The 9,240-nt window shown below is 44.1% G+C and overlaps 1 protein-coding gene across 3 annotated transcripts in view; it reads right to left on the bottom strand.

The window, feature by feature from the left end:
- Positions 1 to 211: 211 nt before the first annotated feature.
- Positions 212 to 9,240, bottom strand: part of LOC147441831 (uncharacterized) — a 35,522-nt gene continuing 26,493 nt past the window's right edge. The window contains exon 2 of one of the 3 annotated variants that reach the window (XM_086528228.1): positions 212 to 575. The gene's annotated coding sequence lies outside the window, so the exon portion shown is untranslated. The remainder of the gene's footprint in view (positions 576 to 9,240) is intronic. The other 2 variants (XM_086528230.1, XM_086528229.1) reach the window with 2 other exon arrangements.

The raw sequence follows: 9,240 nt of genomic DNA, 5'->3' as shown, positions 1-9,240 counted from the left end.
TATATTTAATCACTATATGTTAAGAAACAGGGCACTCAACGAAGTGCCTTCCTGCTAGCCAGTTAGTATGCATTCTCATGTCGGAGCACTCATCCTGGATACACAATAACTAGCCAGTTTGTTGCAGAATCTTTTATATACATAAACATCAGTTTCTCAAATTGACACAAGCAAGAAGACATGACCAGCTGTTATTGATAGATTCAGGACAAGCAGGAAGACACGTTGCCTTTGTTATTGATAGATTCAGGACAAAGTGTTCATGAACCACCATAAGCTGTCAAAAACATACCACCATTCTGAAATGCAACAAAACAATGAATGATGTAAGTCATCAAAAATAGTCAGAATCGTGGTATGTTCGCTCTTGAGACTACTTCAAGGAGTAAAGTATTAATTTGCAAATGTTGCCTGCATTTCAATTTTGATCAGTCTCTTGTAAAACAATCCGAGAAAATCTATTTTATTTCTTGAGCCTGAAAGTTCACTCTTCATCCATGTTCCAACACACTAGATCAAACTCTTGTAGCCCAGCTTCGTCATGATTGATCCTTCATAAGATACCCTACAATCACCTTTAAAAACAGAGTCAGTAATGATTCCATCACATTCAGCACATGTAAGGTTTCACCTACCTTCCTACCCAAGGTTCAAGTATGTGTTTCTTTCTAGATCTTTTACCAAATTCCTTTACAGTAGATGCAGCATTTATTTCACTCTATTGCAACAAAAGTTCTGGCTTGGATGAGATAGACTAGATGTGTGGTCTTGGCACATCAAGGCATCTGTGATAGATCGGTGAGATCTGGATGTGATGATTGAGAAAGATCACGAACATTCTATTGGCACCCACTACCATTTACTGGAAGCTACATTTGAAGGGCATGAATCTAGTCCTTGATGTAAAACTCTAGGGAGAGTCAATCCCTTTTGTATCGGCCTTTGCCATTTCAAAATTAATGAAATCGAGTGTTTTTGCTTAGTTGATCTTTATTGAACCTTTGATTGAATCTGAGGATTCAAATCTGCAGAGTTTGAGTCAGAAAGTCTTGACTTTCTCAAGTCTCACAGAGAATGTTTCTCAGAAGGTATACCTCGCGAGTGACCTCTAGAGCAGCCACAGGATCACACCATTGACTTGATACCAAGGAGTACAGAGTGAGAAGAGCAGAGTGCAACACAAGCATCGATGCGACTTGCAATTAAAGGAAGGTGATTGCGTTCTTAAGTCTGAGAAGGCACAATTTAGAAAGGTGTAGCTTTATCCAAAGCTAAGTATGCAATACTATGGGCCCTTCCGAGTCTCAAAAAAGATCCATGAGGTATCCTTTACACTGAAGTTGCCAAATACTTATAGGATTCACAACGCATTTCATCGAGTCTTCTATGACCTTTTAGGGGTGAGGGGTTGTCACCAAGAGGTGTATTTTTCCTATTGCCTTCTTTAAATAAGTACTACATATTTTTATTTATTTTATTTTTACTTGTTTTCCCCAAAACCCTTGAAAAGGTGCAAGTGAACATTGCATGGCCAATGTGAAACAGCTGTGGCGAAACGGGTTTCTCACATCGGGAATGGTCGGTCGGTCAAGAACTGGTAGGGCCAATTAGCATTGAGTCTCTGTGCGCCAAAATGGAATTTGGGCCACTCCGCAAGTCAGAACTTTATAAGTTGGTGGGTACTAGGAGGCTGATTTTGACCTCAGCGTGCATCTACAATGTCTGTGTGAGTAGTGGGGTGCAGGTTCACAGCTTTACTGGAAAGCTTGCCTTCTCCTTTGTCTTGTGTAGCGCGATGATTTGCTCTCGTGCATCTCTCTCTCCCTTTTGCACATATGGTAATGCCCCACTAGTTGGGCTACTCAGATGATCATGTACAGTTCTGCGGATTTTATGCGCGTTTGCCAAGGCAAGAAGCCTTCTGAACAGGAACCCGATTAGCGAATAGCTAACTCCCCACAGGTACGCATAGTTCCATCACAAAAGATTGCAAATTTGGAGAGTTTTCTTGCATAAAACTCGTCAAAATCACAAGGGGACTGTCCCATTGCGTGCGGGAGCTCTTGGGACACACATAGACGTGTTCGCTCCACCCAAATCCAAAACAGAGAATTACAGCCTGCTGTGTTTTTCTGCAGGTTTAGAGTTTTCGCACCTTAACTGCAAGAAAACACCAAAGGGAGCCTCAGGAAGGCCTTGGGATGCTTAGACAGGGCTTTGAGCACCTGGCAGTGGCAAAACAGAGAATTATAGCACGCTGAAATTGAGCTGCAGCTCACGGGAAAGCTTCAAAATGCAAGGGAAAGTGTCCTAGACGTGTACTTTTGACCTACAGGGATTTTGGCGCCATTATGCTACCGAAATCAGGTTGAAAACCTGCGATTTCAGCCCTTGACAGGTTTGGACAGATCCGTGAGAGCTTGATCTAAGTGTTCGGATCGTCTATTTTCAATTGAATAAAGAAATATTGAAAGGGGCACCAGTGTTTGGGGCCTACAAGGTGTCGGTCTTCGTGTGTGCAGTGACAATCTAGTCACTGGACACATCTATGCTCTCTTTTCTTCTCAGTGCTATGTTAAAGTTAACAATTAATTGAATTAGTACCGCCCTCTACTCTATAGAGGCCAATTATATGGTTCCATAGCCAGGGTATCCACTTTTTCTTCAAAAAGCGCAACTTGGATTGTTCTGGGTGAAAGCAACACAGAGCTTGTCAATATGGCAGAGAAGAGAAACCAAGTACCTGAAGCGGGATCTTCCTCACATGGCACAGAGAAAGTTTCTTCAACTCTTCAAGAAGAAGACATGTTGTTTAGAGCTCAACTACGTAGCTGCATGGAAATGTTTCAAAAACTAGCCAACAATCCAAGGATGCAAGAGTTCTTATAGGCTCCTACACAGGAATTTCAGGCTCTGACATAGGGTTTTCAAGCTCCGACACAAGGCATGAATGAAAAGGAGATTTCCAATGCACAGACGTCTCGTGATGCTCGAGGGAAAGCCCATGTAATTGAGCAACCAGCGGTGTCCATTGATCCCAAGCAATTTGCTTTACCTAGACTAGGGAACCATTTATGAATGGTCAAGGGAGTCAACAGGCTACGTGTCAAACCCTTCTGTTATATCCTGGTTATTTTAAAGGTGGTTCAGCGTGTCAAGCTATGGCTAGACCTTCCACAGGTTATATGCCAGGGAATCTGTTTGGGACAATGCAACCGGGCCCCTATGTACGAGAACATGGGTGTCCAACCAGGTTTTCAGGGTGCCTATGGTCAATTTCGAATGCCTGGAACACAGTTTGGTATGGCTGGTTTTTCGCAGCCATATGCCCAAAATGCAGATATGACAGGTAAAACAGGTGACACGAGAGCTGGAATGGTCAATTCTAGAGCACCTTTGAGTTTGCCTAAGGATTACAAGGAAGGTGGGCAAGGAGTGGAGTTTGAAACTTTCAGGAAGAACTAAGGATCAACTTCAAGGCTTTGACCTTCATACAGCAGTTTGATGCAGCTTATGCTGGAGGAAACTTCACAGAGTCTTTGAAGATACACAAGGCTACCACTTTCTTGAAAGAGAATGCGCTTCAATGGGGGACCGCATTGTTGAATCAAGGTCAAGGCCCTACAACGTGGGTCGAGTTCAAACAGATTTTTGCACCTGCATGGCTTACAAACACTTTTGAAGTGGATGTGATGACAGAATAGCACGAGTTGAATGCTAAACAATGTGCGACTCTTGAAGAGTACAATAAACAGTTATGGGCCGTACTGTTGCCAGTAACCTCCTATAGATTTGTGCCATTGTTAGAACAGATTGAGAAGTACTGTTGCAAATTGCCCAAGAAAATCAAGGACTACTGCACAAAACTACTGCCATGAATATGGCGCAGTTGATTGAGAATGCAAGAGTGGCCAACAATCTGTCGAACGGAGATTTCAATGGATTTAATAGCAGCAAGAGAGGGTCTCATGGCAAACAGTTTCAGCCAAGGGCAATGCTGCGGCAAAGTCTTCAATGCCTCTGTTATGTCCCGCTCATAGGAGAGGGGATCTAGCCCAGACGCCGTCGGGATGGGTGTCCAATGTCCGGGCGGACGTAGTGTGAACCTGGCCAGTGTGGCTGGCCATTATTATAAAAGGGAGGCCAAGGCCTCATTTGCAGTTGTCGACCCCACTGGCAGAGAGCCAGTGGTTAGCCCGCGGGGCTAGGAGTGCGCGAGGTCACCTCGAGGAGGTGAGGCCGGGTGGTATTGGACGCTCGGTCTTTCAGGTGCACGCCTACGTCCTCGGACGCTGGCCCCAGCACGGGGGAGCTGCCAGATGGTGGCTATGGTCGGGTGTTCGTTCGAGGCATGTCTGTAGGCGGTCCGTGTAGCCGGGAGATCCACTCCCTTTGATCGTTTCATGGTATCCGAGCCGGCTTGGCTACGGAATGGACTGTGTGCACACCTACAGGCTGGTTAGAGTCAGATAATTACCATTTCATGCAATTTTTGATGAAATAACTGTTTAATTAATTATTTTCTTCTCATGAGTATGTTTACAGGTGAAAATTAATCCTCGACTGCTGATTTTTGGTAAAAACCAGCATATTTGCAGGTGGAAATGCTGAGAATTGGAGTTTTCCTATTGGTTTAGCTGGTTTTCGAAGGAAATCAGTAAATTTCTTATCAAATTTGCTGAATTTAGACTAAATTCAGCACATAGGAGTTTATGTGTAACTCTCCTCTCTTCTGTGCAAAGTAGAGAGAGAGAGAGAGAGAGAGAGAGAGAGAGAGAGAGAGAGAGAGAAGAGAGAAGCTCTCTACCTGTTTCGCTGGTGGCTTTCCTCAGCACTAGAGAGAGAGAGGGAATTTTTGTCAGCGTGGAGTTTCCCTGCAATCAGCGTGGAGTTTTTTTTCTCTGTTGGCTCCTTGCTGGCACCCCTTTCGCGTGATGGCCACGGGTATCCACATGCCTCATGCAATTTTCTCAATGTCTCCACACGTTTGCAGGTCCAGTTGCGTTGAGTTTTTTTTACTCACCTTTTATTAAGTGGTTTTAAAAGTGGCCAGGACATTTTAGTTTTTTTATTATTAAGTCTGAAACCTGCAGTGTATTAAAACTCACTTACAGAGACTTGTAAGTTTGCAGAGAATTGAGTTTTTGGGCTCTGCTGCTTCTCTCCCACTGCCTCTCTCTCCCACCTACTCGCACTCCCGCGCTCCCGCCATCACCTACTTGCCTTTGGACGCGAACCCCGACGCGTGACGCTCTTCGGAGTTCAACTTTTTGCGATCGAAAAGTGCAAAAAAGGCCCAATTTCGCGTGAAACTTCCAGTTTTTCACGCACTTTGCCATGGATTCCTCCAGCTCAGATGTGCAAAGTGACGACGCATCAGGTAATGTTCAAATTCTATTCACGCACACATGGATTACAAGTACTTTCCAGAGCTTCGACCAGCGTGTTACCGCTCTGTAAAACGCGAACATTCGCTTGGCCTCTCTCGAAGGGGTCGTGCAAGGGCTTAGTTCCCAACTTATCGCTCTGGAAAATACAGCTCACTCGACGACTACGCGAATTTCCGAGGGCGAAACCTATCTCCAACAATTGCGGACGCAGATTGCTGCTTTTGGGCGTTCACAGGGTGGTCCAATTGCCATGATTCCATACAAAACTACAGATTTCTCAAGGGAGGAGAAAGAATGTACGAAATTGGTTGTAAATAACTAGCTGCATCAGTGGAATACGTATTTTGATCTCCATGGGGAGCATGATGAATGGAGGATTCAGACGATTCCTCTCTATCTGCGCAGTAAGGCGCTTACCTGGTGGCGCGACATGGCAGAGAAGCCTACAACGTGGGCTGACTTCTGTGTGAAATTCAAGAGAGATTTCGCCAAAATGGATCCTTTGAAAGCTTACGCCAAATTGCAAAGTCTTTCGATGAAAGCTCTATCTTTTGATGAGTATACGACCGTTTTCAAAGAAGCGCTCACCTTTTGCAAGGTGGATTCTACGCACACTGTGCACATGTACCTGCTGGGTTTACATGAAGATTACCGTTGGGCCTTAATCAAGGACAAAGCCCCGACTGATGTCGAGGATGCAGTGGCAAAGGCCAAGACATTCCATTTGATAAATGGAGCGAATTATGAGAAGAAAAGAACAACAAACCATCAATCCCGTGAGGGCGCTTCGAGGAAGCGACCCCGATTCCAGCATAAGTCCAAATCACCGCCAAGATCTTCTCAGGAGAAGAAGAAAGCCAAAAATGCTTCAATTGCTGATACAGTGAAGAAGGGGGCTTGCTTCGGATGTGGCCAGACGGGTCACCAAATCAAGGACTGCCCCAAGAGGAAGAAGACACAGAAACCGCAAGGTCGTCCTTCGGTTCAAATTCACGAGATCTCAGGTAACTCTGATGTCATTCAAGTTGAAATCCATCATTTAGCGCACAGTTCATACACTAATTGTGCTTTTAGCACCAAAGTGTTTGGTAAGCACGATCTTCTCCGTTTCCCCGGGAAGATCAATGGTCACAACGTGACCGTACTCCTTGATAATGGAAGCTCACACAATTTTGTGGATGCAAAATTGGTGCAGAAACTGAACCTGCGGACGCGGGACAGTGACCATGAGTATCGCTGAAGATGGCTCGTGGCGAGGATACGGATGTATGAAATCGGATGGTTCCAGATTTGTCGCTCGAGCTGGCTAATTACAAAGAGAACCTGGATTTCCACATCATGCGCCTGGATAGAGCAGATGTTATTTTAGGAATTCCATGGTTTTATGATAAACAAGACTCATTGTATATAGACTATGTACATAACTCTCTTGTTTTTGTTAAGCAGGACATACCTCATGTATCTGTGTCGCTTTGTAATCAGAAGTCTGTAAATAATGGTTTTGCAATAACACTTGTTACTGTTGTAGAAATGTATAAAGATACAAAGTCTTCTGATGTTGACTTTTATCGATGTGTACCATCTGCTTGGTTTGATTCATTAGTGCTTGATACTTCTGTCACTGAATTTCGTAAAAATGTTTCATGTTCTTCTGTTGAACTTTGGGATTCGGACGAATCCAACCTTATCCGAGAAATCATGACTGATTTCAAGGATGTTTTTCCTGATGATCTACCTCTTGGCTTGCCGCCTTCAAGAGGAGTAGATCATGGCATTGAGTTGGTGGCTAAGTGGTAGTCAGCCCTTCTCAAAGCAACCCTATCGGTTTAGTAAAACCGAAGAGGACGAGATTCAGCGGCAGCTGAAAGATTATCTCGACAGGGGTTTTGTTCGGCCAAGTAAATCCCTGTGGGGAGGGCCAGTGTTACTTTCTCGAAAGAAGGATAACACTATGCGCTTCTGCGTGGATTACAAAGGGTTGAATAAGCTCACTATCAAGAATAAGTATCCGCTCCCACGCATGGACGATCTGATAGATCGGCTCCATGGAGCATTGTACTTTATGAAGATAGACCTGCGAGCAGGCTATCACCAGATACGGATCAAACTGGAAGATATTACTAAGACAAGTTTCTATACGCGTTATGGTCACTATGAGTTTTTGGTCTTACCTTTTGGTCTGACCAATGCTCCAGCTACGTTTCAACAAATGATGAATGATCTGCTAAGACCGTTTCTAGGCAACTTCGTTGTTGTATTTCTCGATGACATCTTGATCTACAGCTGAAGTTTGTTTGAGAACTTAGCGCATATACGCGCTGTTCTCGAAAAACTGAGAACTGAGAAGCTTTATGCTAAGGTTTCTAAGTGTGAATTCTTTAGGAAAGAGCTTCTTTACTTGGGTCACATCATTACTCGCGATGGAATTCGCGTCGACCCTGAAAAATTAGATAAAGTGCGAAACTGGCCCATTCTGAAGAATGTGTGCTAAGTAAAGTCCTCTCTTCACAACCTCTCCAAGGCTTTTCTAACAACGTTTCCATCTGCTTGGAGGAATAATTGAGATGGTTCATTATCACTATGTCAAAGAGAGACTCTCAACAGGAAATATCAGCTTGGCTTATGTGCTGACATAGGACAACCTTGCAGATCTATTCACAAAGGCATTGCCTCGCAAGAAGCTCAAAGGTTTTTGTAAAGCTTTGGGCTTGCCTCCCCTTGTGGATTGATCATGTCCTCAAGGCATGGCACTTTCCTATACATTATGTGACATCTCTTGTTCATCACATCACTCCCAAGGGGCCTTGCTACAATGTATGTGGTAGTGATGTGTGTAACCACTTAGGATTTCCAGGGCACTTCTTCCCTCACTAGGAGGTTTTCCTCCTATGCATTGTATATATGCCCATCACTCGAGGGCTAACTTAAAGGACCGTAAAAACGAGGAGCAAGTTTAACAAAAACATTAGTATCAACACTTTTGATCCTTTGTTTTCAATGCAAAGCATAACATAGTCACCTTCTTTGAATTGGTGTGCCTTGCAGTGCGTGTTAACATGCTTAGTGTAAAGTTCTTGTGAGTGTTTAATGGCAGAATGCACACTTGCATAAATATCATAAAAATTAGCAATAAAATCATCAGCGGCGGCAGGCACAATATTGGAAAGACGAGAAGCAGGAGTAGGCAGAGAATGACCATTGTGGTTGAAACAGATGCTAGTGATTATGCCATTGGTGCGGCATTATACCAGGATGGACGTCCTGTTGCGTTTGAAAGTAAGAAACTTTCTGACGTTGAGATGCGTTATCCGACGTATGAGAAGGAGCTTTACGTCGTAGTTCACGCCTTGAGGAAATTGGCGACACTACCTGTATGGCTCTACATTTGTTGCATGGACAAATCATCATTCTTTGCGCTATCTTTGTGATCAGGGTGATCTCAGAGGCCGGAAGGCTAGATGGGTTGAGCTTATGCAAGAGTTTGACTTTGAGATCCGTTATAGAAAAGGATCCAGCAATCGAGTTGCCGATGCACTCAACAGGATTCTTGAGGTTAATGCCTTGTCTATGGCTGAAATCTCGACGGATTTCTATCTCTCTCTCCGAGGGCTATGTCGTTCTGATGGCCATTTTGGTAAGATATGGAACGAGGTCGAAGCGGGGCATGACTTGCGTACACGCTTGGGTGATCCGGAGACCCAAGTGAATCGTGTTGGAGAGACGAGACAGCGACAATATTCCATTAGAGGTGGACTATTGTTAAGAATCGAAAAATCTGCGTGTCGAAAATCTATGAGGTTTGACAAAAAAATTTGTGCAAATGCCACGATGTTCCTAGAGTTGGGCACCC

This window comes from Adiantum capillus-veneris, chromosome 14 (assembly GCF_014529385.1).
Source record: "Adiantum capillus-veneris isolate H3 chromosome 14, ASM1452938v2, whole genome shotgun sequence".
Taxonomy (NCBI): domain Eukaryota; kingdom Viridiplantae; phylum Streptophyta; class Polypodiopsida; order Polypodiales; family Pteridaceae; genus Adiantum; species Adiantum capillus-veneris.
This window is presented reverse-complemented; position numbering and strand designations above follow the sequence as displayed.